Source organism: Mobula hypostoma, chromosome 18, assembly GCF_963921235.1.
Source record: "Mobula hypostoma chromosome 18, sMobHyp1.1, whole genome shotgun sequence".
Lineage (NCBI taxonomy): Eukaryota > Metazoa > Chordata > Chondrichthyes > Myliobatiformes > Myliobatidae > Mobula > Mobula hypostoma.
This window is the reverse complement of record NC_086114.1, coordinates 27,408,055-27,420,530: the sequence shown is the minus strand read 5'-3', so window position 1 is coordinate 27,420,530 and position 12,476 is coordinate 27,408,055. Positions and strand designations below refer to the sequence as shown.

The following is a 12,476-nucleotide window of genomic DNA, read 5'->3' as shown; positions in this document are numbered from 1 at the left end:
TCTAATCATTCACCACACAGTTATATGTTAAAATGAATTAAAGATTAAAGTAGATTAAACAACCTAACTGCACTGCAAGTGCTCTTTAGTATAACCAAAGCAAGATGCCCACTCAGCTGTTCAGTTAGGTCAGGCAAATCTATGTTCCCAACCTACATATCATTTTCCCCTACTATCATTCACTAAACATATTTCTCTCTAACTCATCCAAAAGTTCTAGGGGTCACCTAGACTTTTGGTGAGGAAAGCCACTCACCTCACCCAAACTGGATACAAGATTTTCTTCTTCAATATTTCTCCTAAAATAGCTTGCCCCATGAAAGATGTTCCTTTCATCTTCTTTGAATCTCACCTTGGTATTTTCTTTTAACAATTGTGACAGTGTTGCACCCTTTCTGAGGCCAAAATGACTCCTGTGAGCAGAATGCCCAAAAATGAACTAAAATACAATGTTTTGTACAACTGGTGCATAATCTGCACTGTCTTGAGTTCTAACCCCCTCTGAAATAATGTTCACCTTTCCAATGGAGGTTGGGGATCTACGCTTACGGAAAAAGTTATTAGAATTTGTCACCAACAGTAAACACGTAAGGATGTCAGTAACGCTTGAACTCATATCTGCATGTTGACTACGGTGGAACCGAAGGTTGGGAATGAGTTGGATCAGTAACCCCAACCCATTTTGTGTTTAGAATCATGCAGTATTGAAGCATGCACTTCAGTCCAGTAGATCCATATTGACTTTCTGGCATCTATTCTCACTAATCCCACATTCATTCAACTCTTAATTTCCCCACTTTCCAATCAGTTAAACCACTCGCTTGTGCACCGGAAGCAGTTTATAATAACCAATTAACCTACCAAAATATATGTCTTTGGCAAGAGACCAGGACATGCTGAGGAAACCCACACAGGAAGGACATGCAAACTCCACACGGACAGCGCCTGGGGTCAGGACTGAACCTCGGACAGTAGAGCGCTGAAGCAACGGCTCTACTCACCGCACCACCGCAGCGCCACAAGTTACCCATTGCCTACAAATTTAAAGATGCTTCTAAATCAACATCAATAAAAATTATCAACTGGACGGCTTCATCCACAATTTATCCCCATGGCATAAATATAGACAGACATTCCCTTGGTCCTACCGGTCCCTCCCCTATCTTCTCCCAATTTGTGACCTTGCTAGGACATTTTGGGGAACCTACGGCTAAAGTTGACAGATAGCAAAGTTGAAATCATTTAAAGACTGTAGTAGACATGGCAGGGCAGTGTTAGTGACCCATTATTTGTCAAATGTACATCGAAACATACAATAAAATGCGCTACTTGCGTCATTGTCGCAGTTTCCGGCCGCATCACTAACCCTAAATCTTTGGAATGGGAGGGGGGCGGAGGTGCCGAATGAAACCCATCGCGGTTGGGAGGAGGACGCACATATTTATTTCACTCCGTAGCTGACTTGCTGAAATCCTCCAGTATTTTGTGTGTGGTAACCCTTACAGACAGCGGCGGGATCGAATTCCGGCCGTACAACAGGCACTGGAAAGTGAATGCCCTAACCACTACGTACAGTGTACAGCAGAACATTTGTCTCAATGATTTAGCCCCAGCCCCCCCCCCCCACCCTTCCCACAGCCCTGCTCATTGTTATCCAGCTTCTCTTTGCGGTTGCTCTTGAATCTTCATCCACTGCCGTTCGGTGCAGCATGTTCCAGATCATCAAATCTCGCCGTGGAACACCAAATCCACTCATGGTCGTTTTTGCGACTAGTTATCAACCACTGCAGCAAGGTTGATGGACAACAGGTTAATTGGTTATCTAGATCTAGTTGTTTCAAAAAAAAAATCAGACCAGCTAACGTATTTCATTCCTGGAAGTGAAAACCTTAAGTCTGGAGCAGCATCTGCTAACTTCAAACACGCCGCTCCCTACCTCAGCGCCTGCTACGCGGACCCAGGACTTTTTAGTGTCCACCGTTTGAAGAGAAGCAGGACGGGCCGTAGCGGCGGATCTGCCTTCCAAAGTTAACGTGAACTCCACATCCTTCGTACTCAAGGAAAGATAACATATTGAGCGCTCGACTGATATGACAGTTTGGTCATGCTAAATATCCGTTATGGATTTGGCACGCTTCGCGCGCTTTGAAGTCCGAGAAGATCATGCTTTATTTACATTTATCTTAATTCTTTCTGACAAGTCTACAGCTTCCTTCCTCCACTTCGAGACAAAGATGGACTCAAAAGGATTACTTGGTGGTGTGAACAGAGGTTGTATTTGACATTGGCTTGAATTAATTAGAGTTTAGATTTACCGATAAGACGTACTGCGTGAAAAGAATTTGAGTTGGACACCAGCCGCGACGCTGGTTGATTCCCACATTGGAATCATTAGCGGGGTTTGACATCTTGCCAAGATCATTTAACCTATTCTCGGACGGGGTTGAAGTTTGCCTTGAAAAGCTTTTAGTTCAAATAAAACTCGATTTCTCTGTCAGGCTTAACCGCAATGAGGAAACGACAAGATGATCAACAAGTCGAGAGCAGTAGATGCAAAATATCTCGGGCTAGCTAAGAAGAAAAGGCAGAGAGCATTTTTTCAGTTAGCGTGTTTGCTTCGTTAGAAGAATGGACAGTGAGCACCTTATACTGTATAACGTTAGATCGTGTTCTACAATTATATTGTGATTTTTTAAAAATTGGGCACTGGTACAATGTAAAGCAGAGAAATCTACTGATACAGGTCTCGAAACTATCCCATCTTAAGCTCATCACGGGTCAATCCAAATCCAAATCCGAACTCATCAAATCATTACAGTAAATATAACAACCCTCCAGTTTAAGTATCATCCTTATGAATCTTTTCTTCCATTTGTCCATCTCAATGACATCATTCCTGTAGCGGGGTGACCAGAACTAAACACAAAACTCCATGCCTCCCAACATCTTGTACAGTCAGTGCCCTGTCCAATAAAGCATGACTGTGCCAAATGCCTCCTTCACCATCCTCCTCTAAGTCTCCACTCTACAGCACTAACCAGGGCCCTGCCATTTATTGCATAATCCCCACAGTGTTTTAACTTGGCAAAAATGCAGTTTTTTCACTTCTCTGAGTCAAACCCCAATTTCCTTACCATGGCCCATTTTTCCAGTTTGTCTAGATCCTGCTAGTATCTTCACTGTCCACTATGCCACCAATTTTGGTGCCATCTGTAAACATTAGAAACATGCCAACTACAATCTCATTTTAAGATATTGTGACATGCAGCAGCCAAATTGGGCACAGGAATCTCCCACAAATAGTACTACAATAATGTATAGATAATTCCTCTTACGTTGAATGAGGCATAAATATTAACTGGGATTATTCTGTTTTTCTTGGAAACAGCTGAAATGTGTTTTTGCATCCACTTAAGCACACAGAGCCTCAGTTCAATGTACCACCCTGAAGGCACTTTTAGCAGTGCACACTTCCTCACAGTGCCATGATGCAGTAGCCTAGATTTTCATAGTTGCATCTTTAGAGAAAGACTTGATTGAATCTACAACCTTATGACACAGAAGTGAGAGTACTTCCAGCTGCAAAATAATGCATTACTTGCCTTTTTGCCAAAAATAATTCATTTGCTATTTGTTTTAGTTAGATTCATATGATTTTTCAATTGTGGGAAGGCTGCATTTGAAAATATTCACTGTGATACCATTGGTTTCTTCTTTCTTAAAAGGTGGAATGGCATCAGTTTCCTCTCTTCAGTCAATTATTCTTGGGAACATTCTCAAAGTAAACATTAGTCAAATCTAGGCTCAGAATTCATTGTTTCTCCGTACACACTACAACGGATTTTAGGCGTTTTCAGATTTATTCACTTTGGAGATCGTTTCTGAAAATCTCCGTTTTCAGGGGATGAAAACGCCGTTTCAGTGTGGACAGAAGGTCAAAACGAAGAGAAAAAGCTTTGTTTTCAAAATTATCCGGTGTAATGTGGACGTAGTCAGTCAGAGGGGCTTTGTAACCCAACCATGTAAATTGGTTAAGTGTTTATTTTGTATAGCATGTGAAGCAGCAACTGTGATTTTTCCCAAGATTAATTGTTAAGTCACTTCACTTAACATAAACATAAGAGCTTCAGCAAATGCTGGAAATCCAGAGTAATACATACAAAATGCTGGAGGAACACAGCAGGTCAGGTAGCATCTACAGAACAGAGAAACAGTCGAAGTTTTGGGCTGAGACCCTTCACCAGGCATGACTGAAGGGTCCTGATGAAAGGTCTCGGCCTGAAACGTTGACTGTTTATTCCTTTCCATAGATGTTGCCTGACCTGCTGAATTTCTCCAGCATTTTGAATGTGTTACTTTACTTAACACACTCTTTCATTTTGTAGTCCCTATTCACAAACCGGAAGCCAGCTCTTTCTTAATTCTGTTTTAAATGTTACTTGAAAACAGAGGATGGTTTGAACCATAATTAAATCACTGGTAGCTCTAGGCACTAATACAGTTCTTTCTCCATATATCATCATTAATAAAGAAACAACAGAGTGGAGTTTCAATCTTAAAATTTTATGTTCTGTACAGTAGATATAACAAAAACAGATAAGCCAAATGTTGTCATAAGCCACAATTTATCCAAAGCCTTTTATAATTCCATAGGGTAAAACGTTCATTATTTTCATATCAGAATCCCACACACAGTGGTAAAGTTTCCTGCATTAAAGGCACAGGAAGAGTAAAGTAAAATACCTTTTTTTTGAAAAATAGATTTCTTAAAAATGAGATGTACATACAGTCAAAGTTTCTGCATGCAATTAGTAAATGTGAATGACCAGCAAAAAGACTCTGTCAGCAAACAGACCTCTACCGCTTCACCAAAAATAAAACTGGAAAATGGAGTCATATTTATTATCCTCCTTCAATGTACTTGGTAATAATAAACTCAAAAAATATAATACAAGTTCATTTACAATTATTTTTATAATATCATACATCTTATGCTACAAAAACAAATCTTGATATAAAAAAATTTGTAAATGTCTTTTTTGTGATTGTTAATGTTAATGTATACACTTCAACAAATTTATTCAAAAGCATTAAAAATAAGTTATGCAATATGAATTCAAAATTGAATATTGCGTTAAAACATACCATTAAAGATGAACACATAGCACATATTGCTTCTGTAACTATGTGATGACAGTAGCTAATATCTCCCATAGCTACGATACTTGGAGTAAAACAGAAGTGAACAAAAAGTGACAAGTCCCCAAGCATTATCAGAATACAAGGATAAGAAAATGTGTTGGATCAAATTTCAGAAGTCAAAATATATTGTTTACTGAGAATCATTATTTAGAAAATCTTAAAAGTAATTTTTACATCTCTTTGTTTTTTTTTTCTCTTTGATTTGCATGTACAGTAAAGTCCATATATCTTGCAAGTATAAATTGAACCAATCAACTTGCTGGAGCTAATGTAATAACAACGTATGTTATATGTGTTCAAGCTACAGCACTGATTGTGAAGGCAGTGGTTTGATAGAAGGTAGGCTGATCAGCCAACGAGCTGGCACATGCATGATGGGTTGAATGGCCTCTGAGCTGTATCAGGAATTACAGCAAAATGGAATTTCATCATCTTCAATAACATTACAACTTACAAAAGCAAAAATGATTGCTTGGATAGGAATGAATGGATGCCTCATATAGCCATATTAAAAAGGCATGTGCCATATAAATCGCAATTATTAAAAAGTAACATTGTTATCAAGCATGCATAAGTGGTTACAAATATGATTTTCGTAGGCTATAAAAATGATATTATTGCTCTGCAGACCAGTTATGTTTTGTTAAAACATAGGGTTTCTCTACAATATACACTGATCACTTCCATCGTCAGATTGACATGAGAAGCATCATTTACCTTAAAACAGAGACTTTAGCATTAATTACTCTGGTCTGGTTTGTGTCTGATCAACAGGGCTCTTGATTTGCATGTATAGTTTTTAAAAAATAAATTTAAAAAATCCAAATCAGTTGTCCAAGAAATAGATCATCGATTCACTGGGAGAATGGAATAAATTCTTTCCCACCATAATAATAATAAAAACATTCAAAATGCAGGAAAAATAACAAAACAAGCTTTGATTCAAAGAAAGGTGATGATACCAATTACTTATTTAAACAAACTAGTCTAAGTCATTGAAATATCATCATTTAAAAAAAAGATGAAAACTGCCAGCAGTTCTGGGCAGTTCTCTAAAGCACATGTTAAAAGGAATCATTTCATACTTGGCAGTGTAGTTATCTCTTCCTCTTTCAGGAGAAAGAGAAAAAATAAATCCACAGTGACTGTGGCCTTCTCGCTAAAGATCTACCAAAATATGTATTAAAAGAAATTGCTCGACAGAGCGTTCTTGTGTAAAAGATCAGGGTCAGAGCAAAACAGACCCCTTAGTCCCATAGTCAAAATGCATGTGGATGTTTGCTGCTCCTCCGGATGTACAAGGAAGGACTTGGCTCAATCCACAGATCTCAGCGACTACGGCACACAAATGGCCACTGTACAGCAGAAGTCCCATTCTGACACTCTGTAACCTCCAGCAAGCTGTTCCTCCATTATTTTTGTGTCAAACTTTTTTTTTGACGAGCAGCCATGGAACGTTGCTCTGCAGCCCTTTACAAATCATGCCGGCTCTGGCTAAATCCATTACTTTTTAACATTTAGCCACGGAGTTTGACCCTAGTAGTAGGTAAAAAAATTATTCAGTGTTGGCCACTCCAGGTGGCAGTCACGAGCAAAGTCCACACACTGCACGTACAGTAGCAAGAGCAGAAAGATACATGCACTTCACTGCAGCAAACAGATTGACAGGTTACTAATCTGCACTCCTGGCTGAAGCACTTGTATGGGAAAAAGTTAATTTATCTGTTGGCTGGATTGCTTGATCTATCGGACGGTAGTTAAACCCAAGGTTATAGACCATAGTGTTCATGAACAGCTAATAGACTTGCTCCCCTCACATTGCCAGTGACCTGAGTTCAGTCCTGAATTTGGATACTGTCTCAGTGGAGTTTGCATGATCTCCTTGAGCTTCCTCTGGTTTCCTCCCACATCATGAACATGTGCAGGGTGGTAGATTATTTGTTACTATAGTGTGCAGGTGATTAGTGGAATCTGGGAGGAGCTGATGAGAATGGGGGAAAAATTTTTTTAAAAGGAATTAATATAGGATTAGTGCAAATGGATGGTTAATGTTTGGCATGGACCAGATTGGCAGAAGAGACTGTAACTGAGTTGTATCATTCTGTGACTCTAACACTACCATAATTGTATCCTGCCCCACTATCTCAGCATCAGATGGTTTCCCTCCAGGGTTTAAAGCAAGTTGGTGAGAACATCACAATGCCCCACCTATAATTTTCCACCATTCACTCAATTCAAGAAGCAATGGTTTGAGTAGAATGTATGCCTGCAAAATTTTAGGTGGACAGAATCTGCCAGCATGTGAAGGACTCAAAGTTCAAGGTAAATTTATTATCAAAGTACAGCTATGTCAACATATACTACCCAAAATAAGCATCAGTAAGCAGCTTGAGAATGCCTTCACTTGCTGGTGTGCAGAAGTAGACTGATGGTTTGGGATTACACTGTCTTTAAAGGATTGGACCTACCTGTACAATTTTTACGTAATGTCAGGTGGATGCTGGACCACCAGATTTGTAAATGTTGTCAGTTCTGGGTCTCAAGCCATTAACAGCACAACTAGGATGTTGATAGGACTAACAGCATTTGCTATATCTGTGCACAGCCACCTTGGTATCATGGAGAGTGAACTGAGTTCTATAACAACACTAAGATTTGTAACTCCAGACAGCTAATGCTTCTGCTTTGTTGCTTGCACTCACACCTTGGACTACATCTTTGAGGGAAGGGACATCCATTGAACCTCATGCTCCTGTAAACTTTTAACTGTCAAGCATCATTGACAGTAGATGCAATTGCAACTAATTTGATAATTGGCTGGAGGACATTAGAGTTCTATAAATAGAGCAAACTGAGAAGATGCAAGCAAAAGAGATCATTGTTGGTGGGCAGAAAGATTGGTGTGGACATTAGTGGACTGTAGTGCCATATCTGTGCAATACAACTTTTATAACTCTGAAAAATGTGCTGCTTTTACAGTTTAGCTTGTGATGTAGCTTCGCTAATGGACTCTTTAATTTTGACGTGTTTGATTGCTTGCCTTTTACATTTCTCCTTGAACAGGGATTGGCCTCTGGGTGTGGAAGTGAGGGAGATACAGATTCACAAAGATTTAAATAGGGTGATGGGAAGTAATACTGTTCTGCTAACGACTTGTACTAGTGTATTATGCTCCTTTCTGAGCCATCTGTTCTGTTGAGCAACATCGCAGTACAATTCATCACAACAAAGCTGTTTTCAACAAAAGTGGGACTAGTTCTCCATATTCATTAACAATATTGTGAAGGAGAAGTGTATATGAGACAGGTAGGTTAGTGAGGACTAGACTTTTCACTGACTCCCTGACCTCCAGTTATCTGATGACCATAACCTTCAGGAGACAGGGGCATGTGGCCCCCAGCCACTGATGCACAACTCCCACCACTGTAAATTACCCCTAGTGTAGAAGGGTGGAAGAGTTGCTAGGGAAGTGAACATATAAGAGTAGAGGTAAATAACTGGGATGCTCCAAGAACCAATATGGACACTGGGCTGAACAGCTTCCTATATTGTAAGAAAATACAAATACGAGCTTGGCCAATGGTGATGCTACTAAGTTCCCTTCACCCAGAGTATAATCATATGTATAAGATGATGAGAGGCTTTGATCATGTGGATAGTCAGAGGCTTTTTCCCAGGGCTGAAATGGCTAGCACGAGAGGTTTTAAGGTGCTTTGAATTAGATTCAGAGAAGATGTCAGGGGTAAGTTTTTTATACAGAGAGCGGTGAAAGCTTGGAATGGGCTGCTGGCGAAGGTGGAGGAGGCAGATACGATAGGGTCTTTTTAATGTTCTATATAGAGAAGTACAATAATAAAAGGTAAAGGAGACTGTAAGTAACAGGAGATCCTACCCCGTGCTTCAGTTGATGGCATGAAGTTTCACAAAGTCTAGGGCCATAGTCATATTCATGCTTTATTGATCCCAAGGGAAATTGGTTTTCTGGACTGTCTTATCTCCCTTTCTCTTCACCATTTACACCTCGGACTTCAACTACTGCACAGAGTCTTGTCACCTTCAGAAGTTTTCTGATGACTCTGCCATAGTTGGATGCATCAGCAAGGGAGATGAGGCTGAATACAGGGCTACGGTAGGAAACTTTGTCACATGGTGTGAGCAGAATTATCTGCAGCTTAATGTGAAAAAGACTAAGGAGCTGGTGGTAGACCTGAGGAGAGCTAACATACTGGTGACCCCTGTTTCCATCCAGGGGGTCAATGTGGACATGATGGAGGATTACAAATACCTGGGGATACGAATTTACAATAAACTGGACTGGTCAAAGAACACTGAGGCTGTCTACAAGAAGGGTCAGAGCCGTCTCTATTTCCTGAGGAGATTGAGGTCCTTTAACATCTGGCAGACAATGCTGAGGATGTTCTACGAGTCTGTGGTGGCCAGTGCGATCATGTTTACTGTTGTGTGCTGGGGTAGCAGGCTGAGGGTAGCAGACACCAACAGAATCAACAAACTCATTCGTAAGGCCAGTGATGTTGTGGGGATGGAACTGGACTCTCTCACGGCGGTGTCTGAAAAGAGGATGCTGTCCAAGTTGCATGCTATCTTGGACAATGTCTCCCATCCACTACATAATGTATTGGTTGGGCACAGGAGTACATTCAGCCAGAGACTCATTCCACCGAGATGCAACACTGAGCGTCATAGGAAGTCACTCCTGCCTGTGGCCATCAAACTTTACAATTCCTCCCTTAGAGGGTCAGACACCCTGAGCCAATAGGCTGGTCCTGGACTTATTTCCTGGCATAATTTACATATTACTATTTAACTATTTATGGTTTTATTACTATTTATTTATGGTGCAACTGTAATGAAAACCAATTTCCCCCGGGATCAATGAAGTATGACCAAGTCTAGGGCCATCACTGAAGTCTCCCAGAGTCACTGCTTCCCTTCCTGACTCTAAACTCTTTCCTGCTGCCGAAGTGGAGGAATAGTTGGGAATGTTGGTTACAATATTCTTTTGGGAAGGACAACATTATGCTTGAAGGACAGCTCTTCTATCTTAGGGACAAGTTCTCAAATGCTGATAAAACACCATATAGGGATTGATTGAGGTTCATTGTCAGATCTGAAAATGGTACCTAGGTTTTTGCTGAACAGTTTGTCTAGTTTTATTCTTTACTATTCGGTAAAGGTTTTGTGCAGAAGCAGATCATTTCAGCGCCAACTACTTTGCTCTTGTCCAGAGTCACATATTGATCAGTTTGTGCTGCTGATGCAGAGCTCTGGAGACCCCAGTTTGATCTTGGCCTTGGGTATTGTCTGTATGGAGTTTGTGTGTTCTCCCCGTGGCTGTGTGAAGTTTCCTCCTCCAACACCCCAAGCTGATAGGATAGGTTAATTGAACCAGATTTCCATTTATGGGAATATGGCAGCCATTTCTATTAACAATCTTATCATTTCAGTTTATATAATTATTAATTCCCCAAGTCTTGAGCAGGATTCTAACCCATACCTTTGCTCACCTACTTCTCTTATTACTCCAATACCATTACCACATTCTCACCTTTGAAGCTATAGACAGGGCAGTGTCTAGGAATATTATCTGTATGAACATTGTGAAGATATTTGTTGAAAGACTGCTGAGAACTTGAAGCTCATGGAATTAAAGACAAAATATTAATCTGGCCAGTAACTTGGCTGAGATAGAGGAGGAAGAGGAGGAATAAACAGATATTCTATCCAATAGGATGCAACGAGATCTCCTGTCGGGATCTCTCTAGGGCCCTGAAATATTCATCCTATTTCTTGCTGACAGTGTAGAAGAGTCATGATTGGTAAAAGAAAGAAGGATTACATTATTAACTAACTGGCAAAAGAATACAATTGCAAAGAGATATTATAGATGCAGAACTTTGACAAATGGATCTCAATGTGAGTAAACGTGACATCAGCTACTTTTAAGTCAGAGAAGGTAAGGATGCATGAAAAGCTCAAAGCAACATACATAAAATGCTGGAGAAACTCAACAGGTCAGGCAGCATCTATGGAAATGAACAAACAGTTGATGTTTCAGACTGAGACCCTTCTTCTAGACTGGAAACGAAGGGGGAATAAAAAGATAGGGGAGGGGAAGGAGGATAGCTAAGTGATAGGTGAAGACATGTGAATAGGAAAGGTGAAGGGCTAGAGAGGAAGGAATCTGAGAGGATAATGGACCATAGGAGAAAGGAGGTGGGCTTCAGGGGGGATGTGATAAGCAGGTGAGAAGAGGAAAGAGCAAAGAGTGGGGAATAGAAGAAGAGGGGAGGGGAAAGATAAAATTTTATCAGAAGGAGAAATCAATATTCATGGCATTAGGTTGGAGGCTACCAGATATATAAGGTGTTGTTCCTTCATCCTGAGAGTGGCCTCATTGTGGCAAAACAGGAGGCTATGGATCAAAATGTCAGAATGGGAATGGGAATGGGAATTGGAATTAAAATGTTTGGCAACTGGGAAGTTCTGCTTTTGGCAGGCGAAGCAGAGGTGCTTGACGAAATGGTCCCCCGGTTTATGACAGGTCTCACCAATGTAGAGCAGGCCACATTGGGAGCACAAAACACAACTGATGACCCCAGCAGATTTGCAGGTGAAGTGTTGTTCACCTGGAATGACTGCTTGAGGCTCTGAATGGAGGTGAGGGAGAAGGTGGATGGGCAGATGTAGCACTCTAGCCACTTACAGGGATAAGCCCAGGGAGATTAGTGGGGAGGGATGAACAGACAAGGGAATCTCAGAGGTAGTGATCCCTGCAAAAAAAAAAAAAGAGGGGTGGAGGTAGAGATGTGTTTGATGGTAGGATCCCTTTGGAGATGGTGGAAGTTGCAGAAAATGATGTATTCGATTTAGAGGCTCATGGATTGGTAGGTAAAGAGGCTGGAAGATGGGGTGAGCGTAGATGTTCAAGAAATGGAAGGCAGCAGCAATGGTGGAAGAAGAGAAACCATGTTCTTTGAAGAAGAGGACATCACAAGTCCTGGAAAGGAAAGACTCGTCCTGGGAACAGAAGCAGTGGAGACGAAGGAAATGAGAAAAAGGAATAGCATTTTTACAGGAGACAGGTTGAGAAGAGATATAGTCAAGATAGCTGTGGGAATTGGTAAGTTCATAATAGATATTGGCTGATAGTTTGTCTCCAGAGATGGAGACAGAAAGATCGAGAATGGGGAGGAAGGTGTCAGAAATGGACCAAGTGAAATTGTGGGCAGGGTAGAAGTTGGAAGCAAAGTTGA

At 40.7% G+C, this 12,476-nt stretch overlaps 1 protein-coding gene across 1 annotated transcript in view; it reads right to left on the bottom strand.

Annotated features, from left to right (window-relative positions):
- The window catches only part of LOC134358178 (cGMP-dependent protein kinase 2), a 71,510-nt gene extending 69,282 nt beyond the window's left edge, over positions 1 to 2,228 (bottom strand). The window contains exon 1 of the mRNA XM_063070175.1: positions 2,177 to 2,228. The gene's annotated coding sequence lies outside the window, so the exon portion shown is untranslated. The remainder of the gene's footprint in view (positions 1 to 2,176) is intronic.
- Between the last annotated feature and the right edge of the window lie 10,248 nt (positions 2,229 to 12,476).